Consider the following 20186-nt stretch of genomic DNA (forward strand, 5'->3'; position numbering starts at 1 on the left):
ATCCTATTTCTAACAACCTTAAAAAGAATATTCCCTTCAAAGGAGCTACAATTCAATTCTCTGCTTTATTTTGATAACTAGTATCCTTTCTTCTTTGTCTCTTATATCCCCCACTCATCTGTTTGAAAGTGATCTACAGCAATACTAGCAAGCCAACAAGAAACACATAAACTGAAAGAGGACAAAAACAAATTAAGATATTCATGAAGAAAAAAGAAAGGTATGTTTCCATTATCCTTGCTCCTTGAAGAGTAATACACTTAGATTGTTTTTGCCCAGTGCATACACTCCAAGGAGCCACAGAATTTTGTGAATATGACAGAAATGATGTCTCTCAAAATTCTTCAAAGCAACTGGTAACTACTAACTTTGAAAGCTGATGTTTCAAAAGCCTGATGATCAGAAAAAAAAGGAAAAAAATAATATATTTATATTGCTCTGATCATACAGAGAAGCCAGAAAGTTCCAAATTGGAAGCAATATTCAAATCAGCATTCATGTTTTTATACAGTATTGTAACCATAAAAGTGTGCCTCATGTGAGCTTTCTGTGGTGTATTTACCATTCCTCTAGAGGCACAACAACTTGGGGGATGGCTGCTGCACTCTTAAGAACAATATCCTGGAACAAGATTTCTAATTTCATCCAGTCAAATATCATTAAGAAGCAAATAGAGACTTGCAAAAAATGTTTACTGCAAAACAGTACTTAGCATTTCACGTAGCTGAGTCTCATATTCCATCTATCCCAGCTTGCCAAGCCTAGCCGGAGATCGGCAGTGAGCTGCCTGAAGTCAGCATGAGCTCACAACAAAGCCAAAACCCTGCAGCTGACTCATTGTGCTATTTGACATACAAGACTTGCTTTGCCAGAACTTAGTATGCTTACACTGTGTATTTGTAAACAGTGGATACTAATATATATATAGTCAGATTTTCTCAAGGCTCTACTAGGAGAAAAAAAGCCTTTAGTGTCTCTGCTGAAAATCACATTGTACAATTATTCAATGGCAGCCTTAATCATTCCAGCCAATATCAAATGGAACACATCCCCACCCCTGCCAGCACCACACACTTCTGGGGATATGTTAGCCAGCTACTAGTTGCTACACCCTCTGTCTCTGCTTTCTTTTGCACAGGGGACAGCATTTCACTCACAAAAAGCAGCAGGCTAACCAGAAACATAAGTCAACTTTAGCCCAAGTTTCATTATCAGCCACAAAAACAGAAGCTTGTTTTCCTGCTTTGAAAGGAAGACTAAAACTCAACAGGTGGATGTTGAAAAAAAACAAAAGCAATTTTCTTTTTGGCCCAGTGGGCAAAACTGCTATTAGCTTTAGGTAAGGCTGAGTCCATTCTATTTCTGAAACACAGCAGTGGGGAAAATTTTCAGTCATTACAAGTATCTGCTTTGCTTTCATACTCCTGCAACATTTACTACTGAAACATCAATAAAGACAGCGGATATAGGTTGCAATTAGATTTCTATGGCCCTGCAAGAACAGTTTAGATAATGTAAACTGTTACCTCTCCTCCAGTGACTGGCTTCTTACACCCCTAGCCAGTTTACATAAATTCTGGTTTTGCACTTACGCTTTCTGATTTTCATAATAAAATGTAAATTTCTCACAATCAAACTGAATTAGCAGATCTGCCCCTTCCTCCACCTTGGTTCCCATCATGACTTCTTACTGAATTTACGTCATGCTTTCAACCTAGCACTTTTGTGTATTACACACACTTGGACTTTCTTCGCCACCTGCCCAGTTCCATGTTCACTCCTCTCCACCAATATCTCCATCTGAACTAAAGTCCAGGCCTCACAAGTACTGAGCAGCTACCAAATCTGGAGATTCACCACCCTGCTGGCACAGGAACCTCACCAAGGCTAGACCAAATGCAACGTCTACAAAAGGAAAAACAAACAAAAACCCCCAAACCACACCACCCCCACACTGCTTAAGCCCTACAAGCCCTACCATCTCACAGCTGTCACTCAGAACAGAGACCTCTGACACCAGGATCAGTGGATATTGGGTAGAGGGGGAAGGAGGGTGGGGCAGAAACAAGGTTGTGGCAAATCTCACTAGCAGCAAGTATCATGCTTCTTTATGCCAACACGTCCCTCACAGACCAAGGAGGTGCCACATATCAGACTTGCTTCCTCTTGCCACACCAGTGGCAGTGGTAGAAGAAATGCGCACCCACAAATAGCACAAGCACACCTGTGCTCAGCCCCAGGCTGGCCAGCCCAAAGCCACCCCTCCCTTCCAGAACTGATCCTGAGACAGAATAAGGCATGACTCATTCAAAGTGGCTGCAATACAGCATTCTGTCATGAAGGGAGAAGGCATCTGTGCTGTGGAGTTAGTGAGAGAGGCACCAGGGTCATGGAATCATTGAGTGGTTTGGATTGGAAGTGATATTAAAGATCATATAGTTCCAATCTCCCCGCCATGGCCAGGAATACCTTCCACTAGACCAGGTTGCTCAAAGTCCCATCCAAGCTGGCCTTGAACGCTTCCAGGGATGGGGCATCCACAACTTTTTTTGGTAGCCTGTTTCAGTGCCTCACTACCCTCATGGTGAAGAATTTATTCCTTATAGTTAGTCTAAATCTATCCTCTTTCACTTTAAAGTCATTACCTCATGTTGTATCACTACATGCCCTTGTAAAAAATCCCTCTCCAGCTTTCTTGTAGGCCCCTTCTAGGTACTGGAAGTCTGCTATGAGGCCTGCTCAGAGCCTTCTCCTTTCTAGGCTGAACAACCCCAACTCTCTCAGCCTATTTTCAAAGGAAAGGTGTTCCTGCCCTTTGATAATCTTTGGGGCCCTCCTCTGGATTCAGTCCAACAGGTTCACATTGCTCTTACGTTGAGGGCTTCAGAACTGAATGCAATACTCCAGGTGGGGTCTCACAGGAGCCGAGCAGAGGCGGAGAATCACTGCCCTTGGCCTGCTGCTCATGCTTCTTTTGATGCAGCCCAGGACGTGATTTGCTTTCTGGGCTGTGAGTGCACATTGCCAGCTCATATTCAGTTTTTCATCCATCAGTGCTCCCAAGTCCTTCCTTGCAGGACTACTCTTGATCCACTCATTGTCCAGCCTGTATCCATGTTTGGGATTGCCCTGATCCAGGTGCAGGACCTAGCTGAACTTCACGAGGTTTGCACAGTCCAACATCTCAAGCCTATGAAGGTCTCTCTGGAGGGCATCACTTCCTTCTCAAGCACCAACTACACCACTCATCTTGGTCTCATCGGCAAGCTTGCTGAGGGTGCACTCTATCCCGCTGTCCACGTCCCCAACAAAGATCATGAAGACATAGGTGAGTCCACTGCGGACTGAGGGAAAGTTGCATTTAAATATGAATTCAAATGAATAAATTTCTGGAGAGGGGAGAGCAGTGGATCAGGAGGGAAAATGGCAGAATATGCTATTAAAACAAACAAACAAACAAACAAACTACATGCTATCAGCATGGTTGATCAGAAAATTCAGGTGCTGGGAATAATTTCTGAATTCCTAGGGCTGCTGGCCATGTTAATGCATCATTGCTGGTATCTGTGGGCTTGTCTCCAGGTTTTGATCGTCCCTAGCATTTGCTCCATGGAAAGAGGTAAAAGGCTCAAATCAGAGACATCTGCTACAATCATCAAGTAGCTTGTTTACTAAATGCAACAACAGGAAAAAACTGCAGTAGCTCAGCTGTTCTCTTTCTGTCATAATTGGGAAATAATATTTGATTTCATGGGACACAAAGGAAAAAAAGGCAGTGTGAAACACCAAAATGCTAGCCTCCAATAAGAACTGAGTTCAGGAAGTTTTGTTTTCTTTTTTCCACAAAACATGTTACAAGGTGGGAAACAAAAATATCAACACATCTGAATTTCAGTTTTTGAAGAAAGGCAAACCAACAGCTAGCTCTTGAATTCATATGTTTGCATCTGACCTGAGAAGTTGGTGATATATTTGGTCTTATTTTTCCTAAATTCAGTTAGACTTGAGCCTCTTGCAATATACAATTATGACCAAAAAAAAATTATCTAATTTGGAATGAATGTTTTTCCTCCACCTTCCAGCTGTATTCTGTCATGCCAAAAATGAAACAAATACTAAACTGCCTCCACAGTTTAGTACCATATATAAAATAAAAAGGTAAAGTATTAGGCCATGATAAAATTCCAAAACAAGCTTATATAAGAAACTTTTGCAGGCATGAACAGTTTGGGTGATATTTCTGTTATTTTGAGAGTGCTACTGGGAGCACACCCAAAATTAGCTTTTAGCAGGATATTCTTCCCTCACCGATCCTCAAAAGATGTAATGATGTTTTTCTGTGTTTTTTTGTTTGTCTGTGTGTTTTTCTCTCCTGTCTCTTAATGCCCAAACAGAACTGTAAATAGAAACAGTCTACTCTTTAAAATTTGCTTGGTGGGAAACTTGGCTAAATTATTGAGTAGAACATTAAAATGTCTAGGTTAAAATAATCTCCATGACCAACACACTATTTCCTGTGCTGGGGGGAGGGGGGGAAGGCATAACATTGTTAAAAACGCTCAGATCATTTAAGTTAAAGTAGTCTCTGAACAAAACCCAGATACTTTACAAATACAAACATCACTATATCTATCCTCAGAACCAGTTTAAAACAAACAAACAAACAAAATCACAGCATTCTATGTCATTCTGAGAACACAAGGGAAGAACAAGAACAATAGCTATGAAAAACATGTATCTTGTAATTACATTTTAAGTTCCCTAGGAACTCTAAACAGGCAACAAAACATCTATGGAAGATGTTATTTCAAGTGGTAGTTAAACTGACAGCTTTCAGCTACAGCACACTCCTCTTTACCATATGAAAAAAGAAACCTAAATGACAAAAAGATCTAAAATCAGGCAATAGGACAACCTTCTGTTTTAATTTCTTTAAACTGAATTTGCAAGGCTCCTCCCCACTTTCTCTGTGATTTGAGAGTAGGGAGTTTATCATACATGACAGTGAAAAATTAAATACATATTTCCAACACCTGCTGGGAGGGAATGTTACAGTCAAATATCATAGGTGAAAATGAGTGTAGCAGAAGTGCCCCAAAAATCAATTTTGGCTGGCAATTAGCTCCAAATGGACTTTATTCTAACCGGAATTGTTTAGTGGAGAACCAACTTGAAATGAGATTTATTGAAAATCATTCAGCACTCCAACAACATTATAAAGGACAGATTCAGATACTGGTTAGGAGTTCAATTACTATACAGCTGACTCAGACTCAAGGGATCCCAAAACTCTAGAATGATGATTCAAAATGTGAATCTTCTCACTCATAAAGAGTGAGGACTCTTAAGAGTACCCAGAAGACATAACCGCTTACCAATAAGGCAAAGTGCCTGAATCTTTGAGGAAATTTCTGAAGATGGCCAGTCTCAGGAGGAGAATCTTCAACTGCAGACCCTCTGCTTCAAAGAAGACCATCTCAAAAGGGATCTCCAGTGGGTTCCATTTATACCCTAGTTGAATCTGAGTTGTAGTCATTTATGGTAGTGATCTAGAAACATCTCTCAACCAAGGCATTTAATTGGTCAAGGACCCTGCCTGTTGACCAAACAGCATGTGCATGACCATAGCGGTCTATTGGTCTAGAGCTGTTTTGGGGTGGCAGGGGTAGGGTGTGTATCTTCCACAGTAAGTACACAATGTACCTGGAGCCAAGAATTTATTATCAGTCTAGTTAATGTTTTGGCATTCTATTAGTCCAAATTATGTAATACAGAAAAGTCACAATGATTAAAATTATTGTATTTATGTATGCCTATATTAAAAAAGACCTTCCTATACCTTCCTTTCTACGTTACACCCACACTCATGAATCCTGTCTGGGTCTGATGGTCAACAGCTTCAGCGTTCCACAAGCAGCGACGCGGGGTGTCACAGACATTCATCAGTGTCCTCAGCTCTCACTGGGAGGGGCCTGATGCCGGTGGTGGGGTCCCTTCCTTTTCAGTGCCACAGTCCACTTGGATTTCTTTGCATATGTTTGCATACTATGGCCTGCTTTCTTTCCCCTACTACCAGGGAAGGGGTGAAAGCTGACTCAAACCCCCTCAGTATCCCTGGGACCATTTGTCCAGCAGGCACAGCCTGGGTCTGTCAGCCCCTTCCCCGGCGGCACTCACAAAGCTGGAGCTCAGACAGGCTGGGCAATGGGGACTGGTGACTTGGCCATGGGACGCCAGCTAAACCCAGCTCAGCCCCGCTCAGGCCCAGGGTGGTCCAGGCACCCCTGGGACCTGCCACAGCCTGGTATTTGACCCAAGGAGTGGCAATACCATATTTATTGGTTTGTACAACATGAGCTTCCTGAAGCTGCATCTATGTTGGGATGGAGTCTTTTTGCCTCTACCTGTCTAAGGCCACTAACCTTCTGTTCTTTGGGTGCAGGCTCTTAGGGAAGAGAATTTTGTCTGACCTTAGAGAGTTTCATACTATTTCATGTGACAGGAAGTATATGCAGTATTATTTTCCCTGGATCAATTTATGGCAACCTTGAAAGACAGAAGGAAAGAAACTCGAAAAGAAGCACATGAGCAGCATAGAATAATTTCAGTTGGAAGTGACCTATAACAATCACCTAGTTCAACTTCATGATCACTTCAGGGTGATTAAAAGTTAAAGCATATTATTAAAGGGCATTGTTGGAATGCCTCTTAAACACTGACAGGCTTGGGATATCAACCACTTCTCTAGGAAGCCTGTGCCTGTGTTTGACCACCCTCTCCGTAAAGAAATGTTTCCTAACATCAAGTCTGAACTTCCCCTGCTGCAGCTTTGAACCATTCCCATGCATCTTATCACTGGATACCCAAGACAAGAGCTCAGCACCTCCCTCTCCCATCCCCTCCTCAGGAAGCTGCAAAGAACAATGAGGTTGGCTCTCAGCCTCCTTTTCTCCAAACCCCAAGTCCTTAACTGCTCCCTAAAGGACATTCCTTCCGGTCCCTTCACTGGCTTTGTTGCCCTCCTCTGGATACATTCAAGCACCTTGACTTTAAGAATCATGACAACTTCAGAGCAGAGAAGAATGCATGGAGCAGAGGTACTGAACAAAATACATTTAACATGTTTTTGCTCTTTTAGATTGCATGTAGCTACCTGCTTTAACAAATTTAATTCTAAAGCTGTTCTTCAATCTGATTCATCTGCTAAATAAAGAGATTGGCACCATTTGAAATTTTTGCTTTTAGACATGACTAGCTGGGGAGCTGTAATTCATATTTCACTCTCTGAACTAGTTTCAGTGCCTGCTTGCTAGACTTTAAGGTTGCTCAGGATTATCACTCTCACTTTCACCCTGGTTCAGTAAGAGACTTAATCAGGATAAGTCCTATTGGCTTCAATAGGATTTACTGCTTAAATTAGGCAGATGCTTAAGAGACTAATTCAGGAAAGTGTTTAATTATCAGAGCCCACCTGTCAAAATAGTATCCCTAATGGGAGAGGTGATTAAGCACTTATTTAAACTCTAAAATATATATTTAATTTTGAATTCATTATTTTAGCATTGTGCTGAATAGAAAGGAACATAGGCACATGCTTAATATTACATGCTACGTGCTTTGCTACATTGATTTAATATTCTTTGAATTATTAAATTAACAAGATAGTAGAAGGATTTGTGCATACTTTCAGCCTTTTTCCTGATAGCCTCATCTGGAAATGTGCTATATATACACACATATACACAGGAGCTTCAGTTAAAAAGGAAAAAAACCTACAATTTTTATTAGTAATAGAAGAGGTATTTGATTAACATTTTGGCCTAGAAGAAGAGCCATTTATATTGTTATGAAGGTTTTCATAAAATGGGTGAAAATGAAAACTTGGAAAGACTATAAAATGTTATTACCATGACGAACTTACTTGAACAGAGATGAAAGTCATCTCAAAGTTATCAAAAATTTGAAGAACTGCAGCACTACAGAAATATCTATTTTTAATTAAAGTAGTGTACAGAGCGAAAAAAAATGCCATTCACTTAGTATTTATCATGGCCCTGATGATCGGTTTTAAAAATGCTTGCTCACATGAAATGCCTTCATTCTAGCACCGCTGTATGAGGATGACTGATCAACAGGCTTCTGGGCATCCATACTTCCTCCTGCTTTGTTTGTTGGTATGAATGCTCAACTCCTACTGAACATCAGATGAAAGCATATCACCTATGCCACTATATGTAAGCTTAAGTTTCTAATAGGTTTATATAAGATATTCTATGAATTATCTGTTTATTAGGTAACATTGAAACATTCCAACATAGGAAAGGGTACAAAAGTATTCTTGGTTGTATTTTATGTGCCTTTCTGAATAGCGGACTGAGCAGTTTCTGAAGTGGAGATAAACTCCCAAACTGGACACAAGGCCAGAAGGACTTGCTTCAATCAATATAAGCTAGCTAAGTAATAACAGAATGGTTTGGAATCCAATGACCTTACAGTTTGTTTACCTTTTTCAGAGATACTGCCACATTTGGGATCAAGGAATACAAACCAGCTAGTTTCAAAGTAAACAAAATACAAGGCTGGAAGGGTCTCTGGGGCACGTTAGTTGGAGAGTAGCTCTTCATTGTGCAAAATCTCCTTTTATGTCTTCTTTCTTAAGACAGCTGAACAGCATATGATCTTTAGGAGAAAATATTTTTTTTTTCATTTATGTCTTAAAAAAAAAAAAGGCTGAAAATACAATTTGAAAAAGAGAACTATTTTTTAAAGTTACATAAACAGAAATTTACACAAATGATATTTTTAAGGTGCAAATTATCAGAAAAGCAACAATAAAAGATAATATTTCTCCATGACAGGTCTGATGAAATGTATTTACTGTAGTGACACAACTGTATATATTTATCTGGATATAACATGACAGCAATAGTACTTGTTACATTGCACTATGGAATTACCATAATTTCTAATAAAATTCCTGCTGGGATGCCATACATCACTAGTATCAGGATTTGTATCAACAGCTTCCTCAGGGACAAAAAAAGAGCATAAATTCCTTTTCATGTAAAACCATGTGGAGTTCACAATTTAAAAATTAGCTAGTGCATAGATTTGTTTTTAATTTGAATCCCAATGAATAATAATGGACGGAAGAAGACATAGTAATAAAAACACGATTAGACCTCGTCAAAACTGGACCAAGCTCTTAATAAGTGGACCTTTATTTTGAGACATGTGTAAACAGTCTGTTATAAAATGGGGCCCTTCTCTAACCTCCAGAGCATAAACATATGACATTATAGTAAAAGTTACTAATTTTTGACTGTGGCATAAAAATCTTTCTCCTTTAAAGACTTAGCCTCTAAATACTGAATTCAGGAAGCAAAAGGTTTGAAACTACCACCATAAGCACAAGAAGGAAGACCAATAAAGACTTTGAAAATAATGTACATCTCAATTTTTGTTGAAAAGGAAAGTTTAATCCTGTAATTTATGCTTCAACCTGTAGACAGTTGTCAATTTTGAGCTCCAAATATTAAGTTAGCAAAGAAGGAAGTCTTCTATATATTTTCAAGTGTATTTAGATGTTTTGATATTTTGACACTAACTAATAACTTGCTTGAGTCACAAACACATTTGCAATTCACCTGAACCCTGTCAAAACCAGACAGTAGCAGGACCAATGCCATGGTCACTGAAGTACTGTTTTCTGCAGTTGTTCATATTATCTGCGGAAGCGTTGTTGCAATAAATCATTTAATCTCCAACTGAGATGCTTCTGAAGCTATGCCTGAATTATTCTAGGACGTTCTGCACTGAGATGTCATTGGCACAGACTGGTTGAGAAGGTAACTACTGTTCACTTTACCATTAGGTTAGCACAATTTTCTGTTTTCCTGTTCCCTGTTTAATTTTCTGGCAAATGTTACAGTAGCTCCATTAAAGTAATTTTTTCAAATTTTCAAGAGCAGAGCTGCAAAACCAGGTGCTTTTCTGAACCAACTTCTCAAAATATTTTTGAGGCCTGGTTATGTCATCCTTAGTTTTGTTTTAAAACCACATAAAATATATTGTAATTTGAACATTTTACATTGGCTTCTTGTATTTGTAATAATATAACTTCTATTCATGGAAAAGAAACAAACATCTTCAAAATTTTATCTCTGATTTCTGCCTGGTCTGAGTGAGAGTTTAAGCTTCATAATTTTCCAGATATCTTTTAATTTTCAAAAGTAAGAAAATAAGAGCTTTTTTCCAATTGTCTAGATAGGAAAAAAAAAAAAGTGGAAAATGCAGCTATCAAAAAGGCTTGGAAGGTATTTACATGAGCCAGAACTGTGCCCTTGCAGCAGAGAAGGTGAATGTTACCCTGGGCTGCATTAAGCAAAGCATTGCCAGCAGGCACTCTCCTCAGCGCTGCCGAGGCCGCATCTGGAGTGTTGTGTCCGTTCTGCACTCCCCGCTGCATGAGAGACGTGGGCATAGTGGAATGAGTCCAATGAAGGGCCACAAAGATTATTAAGAAACTAGAGCCGTCTCTGCTGTGAGGAAAGGCTGAGAGATCTTAGACTGTTCAGCCTGGAGAAACAAAGGCTCAGGAGAATCTCATCAATGTTTATATTATAAATACTTGAAAGGAGGGTGAAAAGAGGACGGAGCCAGGCTCTTTTCACTGGTGCCCAGTAACAGGACAAGAGGCAAAGGGCACAAACAGAAACACAGGAGGCTCTGTCTGAACATAGGGAAACACATTTTTCATTGTGAGGGTGACAAAGCACTGACACCGATTGCTCATACTAGCATTAGTTTGATGACATCCACAAGTTTGAATTCCTGTTATTCTACCAAACTTTTTTAAAAACAGAATATTTTCATTATATTAATAGAATTGTGAATCTTTACCACTACAATATTTTCCTCATACTTTTTCCTTTTTTTTTTCTTTTTTCTTTTTTTTTTTTTTTTTCCTGATATTCTTCTTCCTGCATCCTTTTATAATACAACCTATCCTCAAACCAACATTGGGTTCTAAGATAGGTTGTATGACAAGCCCTTCTTTCCTTCAACTTTCGGAGTACAAGATACTCATAAAGCAAGCTTCAGCTACAAAAATTTCTAAAGGTTTTCACTATTGGTCATTCACCTTGAGATTTTATACATTATGGAGACAAGAATATTCACAGTCATCTTTAACTACAATATAATTTCTGTTATCCAGCAGTAAAACATAATAAAACTGTATGACAGACAGCATCAAAATGTATTTGTTCTGCTATTCTGTGTCTTGTTCATCAAGTGGTTTTTATTTTTTTTATTTTTTTTCAGCCTTAGCACATTGCTATGCTAGGATTAGATGCACTGTACAATCAAAGGTATGTACGTACGTGTACGAACATACACACACACGCCAACAGACGTGCTTTGTACAACAGTCTTAGTAATGTTCTAACATAGAGAGCAATTACCAAGTCCTGAGTAAAATCTGAAGTCAGAAAACTAGCAGGCTGTTCATGGAGAAAGTGTCTCAGGTACAACTCTCCTGACCTTCAGTCTTAGGCCTTTGCTCAGATATGAGCTTTTACTTCATCTTCTTTAAGAATGATTCACAGAGTGCAAGCCTAGTTGTGCCAACTTATTTATTTTTAACCTTGTCAGATATTTAATTTTCACCATTATCTTTGGTTGAACAAACTATTGCTTATTAAAGACGCTGAGGTGGAGGGGAGGGGAGGATGGTGCAGGGGGAGAGGAGAGAGAGGGGAGGAAGGGAAAAGGAGAAGGAATCTAAAATCGTCTGCTCCACAGAGCCAAAAGACATTATACTGTCATTTAAATGGGACTGTGATAGCATGCCTGTGTATGGTACATGACTTGTCTTCCCTAATCAGCATTCCTCAGTTTGACACTAATATATCCTAACAAGGACAGCCAGAAGTTGTGTAAAAATAAAGAGAGATTTGGCAAAGGGCTGAGTTGTCAATAAAATCTTCTAAGTGACTCAAGGTTACTGTGTCAAATAACACACTTCAGCTAGTGTAAAACTACAAATTGACGTGGAGAAGACAAACAGTTTTTCAGAGCCCTTTCCTTGTCTGCTTTTAAAGTTAGATTCCAGACATCTTTCAAACTGGGGTTTTGAAATCTAAACACCAAAGTCTCACATTGCCGTCACCTACATCATTTGACAGAATAAATTTAAGGATTCAGAGAAATCACACTTCATTCAAAGCTAACATAAGTATCTGTTGTCCACGTAGGCATGACCTCAAAATGAATATCTGCTCTACCACTGTTAAACAAATAAATTAAAAAGATTAAAAATATAGGAAAGAGATACTGAACATCAGGGGTAAAATAACAATGCTCCCACATTTCATTCTGAAGATATGAGAAAGATACTAGTAAATAGTAGAAAATTCAGTAGTGCTTTACTTTTAATTACACAATAACAACACAGGCTGCAGATGGAATTTGGCTACCATTGTTCACATGGCAAAATTGGAATAAGATTTAAGACGAAAAAGAACTGGTTATTTGAAATAAGCTACAGGTACAGGAAAGAAAAAGACAAGGTAAGAGCTGAAAATAAAAACTATAGCATAGAATAGCGCAGGCAACTTGTGTACAAATGAAGTAAAGCATCTCTGTTTATTAATTAATTATTATGTGAAAGTCAAAACTGTGTATAAAGATATTGACTCAGTAAAACAACCATCATTATGAGTCATTTCTCATCGTTTTTTTGGTCACTATGGCCATATGGAAAGTTGAGACCTTGAAAACCATCAAAGTATGTTATCACTACAATCATATTCTTGTCTATGCTTCTTTGGTCTAAGCATCTGTAAATATATGTCACTCCTTTTTAGATTTATTCTTTATAGCAAATGCACAGCTCTTGAAAAAGGTCTAAGTCAATGACTCAGGGTGGGGGGCATTCATGGGGCAGCAATATGCTATTAATAAATACTACTGCATCTCTTGGCAGCTTGGAACACCAAAAAAAACCCCCTGCAAATATCTGAGAATAAAGGATAAGTTTTGAATTATACATGCTAAAGGCTGGCAAACAAGCTCAGGTTATCACTATTCCATTAAAGAATAACATCATCCCACTTGGAGGAAAGAAGTACTATATCTCTGTGACATATACATGAAAATGTGTAACTGGATTCAGGAACTTAAGTTGCAGGAGAAGTGTTACATCTTATTTCCTCTTGAGAGATTTTGTGTAGGTAGCAGCAGCTGTTTCATCAAAACAAGCATTTTGGAAATTAAGAAAAAAAAACAAACCAAACAAACAAACATTTGTAGCAGTTTAGCAACCTAATAAGAAACCCAGCTGTTAAAACAAAGTTGGTTTTGAAAAACAGAAAAGTCATTTTTAAAAAGGTAATAATATTACCCTGTGTTGTTGTATTTTTCTCCTTGAAAACCTGTTATTTCTAATTACAGAAAGAAAAAAAGTAACTTGGTCTTATCTTGAAAGGAAGGAAAATAGAACAAAACAAACAACAAAATTCTGTTTGTACTATTCAGCACTGCTAATCAAATACCTGTTAGCTGTTGCCAAACACTTAATGTCAGAGCAAGGTATATTAGCACAAACTATTAATCTGATATTTTTGAACAATAAATAGATGTTCTTTTACATTTTATCTCGATCAATCCAAAAGAAAAAAGGGAAGACATTTGTCAAATAAATTGTTCATTGAAAATTAGTCACCAAGTTCTAAGAGTAGAGGGCTTATGTGTATGTTTACAGCTGGTTTATAGTGCATTTAAATTTTAGATGTGACTCTGGAAACTCTTTAGAATTATAAGGTGAGTTTCCAAATTGATGGAGAACTTTAAGGCACATAGATGGAGGCACTTGGGTTAGGATTACTTACATAGGTGTATATTTGCCTTATACCATACTTCTCATTTTCTAGTATTTTTCTTTCTGGGAGTTACCATTGGCTAAATTATCCTGTTAAAAAAAGTGGAGATGGAGAGCAAGACACACAAAACCACTTATCTGCATTCTTTTATTTCGATGACATTTAAGTATGCCCTTTAGAAAATAAGATAGAAGATCTAAAGTGTAAATAGCATTTGCACTGAATTTCAGACTATATCTTAAATATTCTAGAATGATCTAAAAACAAAGCTGGAGAGCAAAACTGCAGGTTAAACTTTATAAAAGTTCATTAGTAGTTAAACAGCACTTAGAATGTGCCAAATTGTTGCTGTGTCACCTCTGTGGTGTAACTATTGATCAGGACTTTTAAGTGACAGCAACCAGAGAAACTGTATAGTTTTTTTTTATATGTAGACTTATACACATATATATGTACAGCCTTACACACACACACATGTGAGTGCATATTTATATACATATGCACACCCAGTTTTTCAAGACTTTCTTCCTGATGAAATACTACTCAGCTGAGGAAAAAAAAAAGCAGACCTAATAGAAGGCTGCATGGTCAGCACCAACTGCTTGCTGAAGCAAGTGCACAGTAGGACCAAATAATATTAAATAAGCAGCAATCAACGAAGTTTTTCAAACCAGTGAAAGGAAAATAATAGGTTACATAAGTAAAATTATAAATGTAAGCTACTTTCAAAATTATGTTATTGAAAGAGTTCGTACCACACATATGAAATCTAAAAATTTTAATCAACATTAAGGTCCTGTCTATATGCACTCTGAATTAGTACTATTACATGTTTTGTCTCCTTGTATTCTTGGAGAATTCATTTTCTTCTGGAAAACCAAACCACTTAGTAGGAAAACCATCTACCTCCATCAGTGGTAATATATTTAATTATCTCTATGGCTCTCTCTACCTAAAGAGAAAATAGCTTGATGTACCTAAATTCAAGCTGTATTTCTTTTTAATGTTTTTCTCTCCCTACCTGTATTTCATCAGATGTTTTCACTTTAGGATTTCCTGGAATCCCAATGGACATACACAGATTTTTTAAATGTCATTAATTTCTCTCTTCTTCCCTTCAAGGCCGGGGATTCAAGTTTTTCTTGGACATCCTACAGTTATGGGGATGCCATTCATGTGATTTTCATAGGAGAAAATCTGCTTACAATGTTGAGCTTGCTCATCTCATCTTTAATAAAAAGAAAAAAAAACCACACAAACAAACAAACCTATGAGAACATTTCTGCATAGTTAGTTGAGTTTTACCTGAATTTTAGAGATGACTGACTTTGAAAATACTGTTTTTCTTGAAGTGTACAAAGATGAAGTAATTTTCAGACAGAGTACTTGCTAGAAAATAGGATACTTACGTCACAAGTGTAAAAAAAAAAAATAAAGTCCCTGTAGATTCTCTTGCCATTTTGTTCTCCAGCTTAATAAAGCAGAATACGTGTCACCTTAACTAAGGGCCTCACCAGTCAGTCAGAATGGTCTGTGAGTACAGGCACTTGGCATGTATTTATATACATATATGCGTGAAAGATTTCTCCAGAATGGAAATATTTCTGGAAATGCAGAAACCATTAAGCTTTAGGCTGCCCATTGAGAACCTTCTCTTTGGAAAGTGAGGATCCTGACAATGTCTGACTATACAGGTCCACAGCTGCTTCTCACAACAGAAGCAGAAAAGGCCTTGATTCTGTACGAGCACTGCTCAGCAGTAATTAAAACATCCTTGTATTACCAACATTCTCTTCAGCACAAATCCAAAATGTAACCCCATAGTACCTACTATGAATAAAATTAACTCTTGCCCAGCCAAAACCAATACAAGAGGGTCCGATGCCTCCAACCCAACTAACATTACTATGCAAAACCTTCAAAAACGTATAGTCTAAGTTTCTGTTCCAGATACCATTAGTAAGATATCCTGTATCTCAGATGTGGATGATAATAAAGTCATAATATCTTAGCATGATCATTAATTATGGAACAGCACAATAATAAAGAGGGTTTAAAATAATTTTTGTGTGTTAACAGACAGGACAAAAAAGATTAGCAATACTTTCTTAAACATAAGTAGGACTACACAAGCAAAACAAAATACTGCCTGCAAAAAAAAAAAAAAAAGACTAATTAGAACTCTTACAGTTATCACTTATTATATTAGCACTACTTGATTAGACCTAAAAACAACTGGTATGGTTTGATGTGGATCAGTTTCCACCCCCCTAAACTCTTCATTAAATAATGGTAGCTTTGTAACCCACTCAGCATTTAATATCACACCGTAAATGTGAGGAGTCAACCTTGTTTCAGCAAAGAATATACATCTAAATGTAATAAATGTAGATGATTATCCTGAACGACCAGTCAATGTTTGATTTGCATGCAGAGACTAACATTAACCATTGCATGTGATGCATACCTCTGAAAATCTCAGGGTCACAAAGCCTATTCACTCAGAGTTCAAAATATATTTATATTCAGGTTTACTATCTCATTCTGAAAGCTTCCTAAGTCAGCAGCAGCATGTGGGTGTGCTGCTACAAAAATATCTTAGTAAATGAGAGATTAGGGTCAGTCAAATTTAAAACAGCAGTAATAATGGTTATACCTTCCTCATAAACTCACACAGGACCATTCTTGACACCTGAGACTTTAAAATATAATTTTGTCATTAGTTGTGAAATTCCACAGGCTTTATGTTCATTTGGTCATAGACCAGGTCCCAGGGGTTGGCCAGGCTGCCCTAGGCCTGAGCGGGGCTGAGCTGGGTTTATCAGGCGGCCCATGGCCAAGTGCCCATTGCCCAGCCTGTCTGAGTTCCAGCTCTGTGAGCACCACTGGGGAAGGGGCTGACAGACCCAGGCTGTGCCTGCCAGGCATACAGCCCCTGGGAATACTTGGAGGCTGCAGGGCAACTTTCATCCCTTCCCTGGGACAAGCGAAAAGGAAGCAAGTGGGGATGTGAAAACATGTAAAAATAAGTTAACTGAGGAAGAAGGGACCACGAAGATCACATGCATTCTGGTGAAGACACTGGTGAGTGGCTGTGACAGCCCCTGCCTCTTTGCTTGGGGAAATCTCAAACACTTGACCATCAAACCCAGAGAGTTATTGAATGAATAAACATGACACCAAAGAAGTTATCTTATTTAAACAGTTTTAATGGCATGATTATTAATGAGGCTTTTCTGTACTGATTTGGACTGTGTTTTTATTGCTGGACTAGTAACAACTATCATATTGTGATTAGGTCTTGTGATTTTTTGTTAGCAATACGTTCTTGATTCTCCCTCTCTTTTTTATGGTGTATTCTTTCTTGTCCTTAATGGTAACTTGTTACTATGTACCTCTTAATTTATTATATTGTACTATAGTGCAATAGCTCAAATGAACTGTATGTCCCATTGTGTTAAGTTTTGCACGTATACATAGAGAGCTCGAAGTCCAAAGCTGTGATCTAATTAGATACAACAGGCAGGGGACAGGATAAGGCACTAAGAAAATAAACAAGTGTTGTTTTTAGTGAAATGAGGAAAAAAGATCAAATAAACTGCCTTATAGAAAAAAAATCATGTAATAAAATTGAACTAAAGGTTCTAAGTCCTCATCCAGAGCTATGCCTGTGCTGTCACCTCCAGTCTCACAGCAGTGAGGAATTATGAGATGATACAGAGTCTTTCTGCTTTAACATGGTAAAGTCAACATACGCCTTACTGAGAAACTAATTTGCTACTTTCTCCCCTGTATCTTTTAATTCTTATTAAATATATTATTAACTGGCTTTTTCAAATATAAGGCTAGTTTAAGAAGTTTGTGCTTCATCACCGTCAAAATTGGCTTTTCATGCATGACAGCTTGTCAGCTATGAAAAAAATCAAATTATGTTCTCCACAATAGGGAAAATGAAGTGTCTAAGCTGAGTATTAAATTTTATGATAGAGGAGCAAAAGGCCTCTATAAAGACTTACAGATGCCTGACCCTTTTGATGCAGTCAGCTGGATCTAGATTGACTTGGGTGGGGCTGTATCAGCACAAACCAGCAACTTGATAATCTCATTAGGGCACAAAACAGACCTCTCTACCCTGCACATTTAGGTGCCCTTTCAGGGGTTGAAATCACTAATAAGGATAGAAGAAAGCCTTGCCTTGAGACAAACTGAGAACAAACACCTGGGACACAGGGTTTACAGCTCTCCAGCTTTAAAGGGACCTATTATAGAGAGGAACACATATCTTACATGCCCAGCATGCTGGGAAGCATCTGTTTCAGTTTCAGCCTGTGCTATTCTGAGTCTCTTCAGAGGCTGGGTCTTTTCTGCTCAGACATGGTATCACAGGACAGTGTGAAGCTATTAACAACCACTTTCCCTGCAATGTGAGTGCGAAGAACTTACCTTGGTAATCTCCTACAGTTCCTACAGCAGCTGTGCTGAGAAAATGGGTGAGAAGAGAGGAAATTCCTGTTGATTACCTTTTAGTTGATGGGTTCAGACAGAACTGGAGATGGTCATTCATGTCTACGACTAAACCCAAGGCTTAGTGAGAGTGGCTGGAGCACCCCTACTCTGTATCTAGCATCCTCTTATCCATACAAAGAAGGATGGATCGAATGGCTGTGGCATCTCATCATTGTTTCTTCACTAACATATGAAATAAAACACCAAGTGGACAGACTCTGATGTGGTTTAATGTTGGATCACAGAAGAAGAGCTTCTTTTCTGACTGTAATAAATCAATAAATAACAAAAAAACCCCAAACAAACAAAAAAAACATAAAACTTGATTCTTATGAAACAACTGTCCAGTAGTCCACTATCCAGCTTTTCCTTCTGCCTTCCTGCTTCATTTTTACCTGCTCTATTTTACATAGCAGTATGCATGTAACATAAATTGTTTTGTATCTCTAGCCAACATATGTGTATACTGCATTTCTATCTAAGTAACTGGGAATTTCATTAGGATAATAACTAACTAGACAGTGAAAACTTTTCTTCTCCCTATATTGAGCCCCTCATGCTGCTGCCCAAGTGGAGGATGTTAATTGTCTTTAACAAAATGTAAAAGTCATTGTAGTGAACAGTAAAAAAAAACTAAATGGGTTTAAATTAGCATACTTCCTGTGTTAACTCTTGCACACTAGTAAATGTATTTTAGCTTAGCAAATATAGCACACTTAGTTGAAAATACATGTACATAAAAGTCTTAAGCAAGAACTGCAGTAAGAGGTAGACCTATTTATATGTCATCAATAAATATAAAGCACCAACTGTGAGGCACACGGCACTTCATCTTCTGCACAGAGTGAGAGGAACCTCAGAGATATTGCATTATAAGGAATGGGTTATACCTGTATGAAGACAGATCACCTGAAGTTAAGTCCAAGACATAAGACATGTATGCTGAATAAGTATTAATAGTGAACAGTGTCCATTACCCCTTCCATGCCTGTGGAGTGAGGCATAATGAAAGACAGACTACTTCCAGACTCCTTTAATGTGGGCTGAATTTGGTTCCATTAGAAAAGTGAAGCTTTGATTAAAACACTAGTAGTCTTTGAATGCACTGAAGCAATTTACCTCCTTTCACTGTTAGTGGATTCCACAGCAGATTCAACATAGTCTAATTTTGGTGGTTTTTTGTAGGTGGTAGAATCTATGGTGGCTATTTAAAAGTGCTAGAGACTGACTTAACTCATTTATGTCATGCTGGGACTCATAACAACCTCTCTGGGATTTTGCATATTCCTATTTTCATTCTCATGCAACACCAGAAACCTTAGCACAGATGGTTCATCTTTATAATACTGTAATTGAATGTGTTTTGTCTCAGATGTTTTGGCAGTTCTGGATGGTCTGAAGAGGTTGGCTGGCACAAGGAGTCAAGCTGGTACAATATTGTGATGAAAAGGAAGCAATTATGATGTTTATTTCCAAAATATATTGTAGTGAGTGATGAATCTATCTTAATTCATGTGCAAGTACAGATTTTTCACACTGAAGAAATTAAACTGTTAAGAAAATAAACCAAAACAAACAATCCATATCTATCTGTCTGCTGAAAACAGGCTGAAAACCTTTGATTTGGGAAAATGCTGTCTCTTCATACAGTGACAGAGTAACGTGTAGTGGAACATAAACATACGGAAGAGAAGTCACACCTAGAGGCTGAGTTTAAGTAGTCTGCATCCATCCCAACTCAGATCTAATAAAAAATTAAATTATAATGCTATTATATTATGTATTAACCAAAAAAAA

The sequence above is a fragment of the Streptopelia decaocto genome, assembly GCF_964273445.1.
Source record: "Streptopelia decaocto genome assembly, chromosome: 1".
Lineage (NCBI taxonomy): Eukaryota > Metazoa > Chordata > Aves > Columbiformes > Columbidae > Streptopelia > Streptopelia decaocto.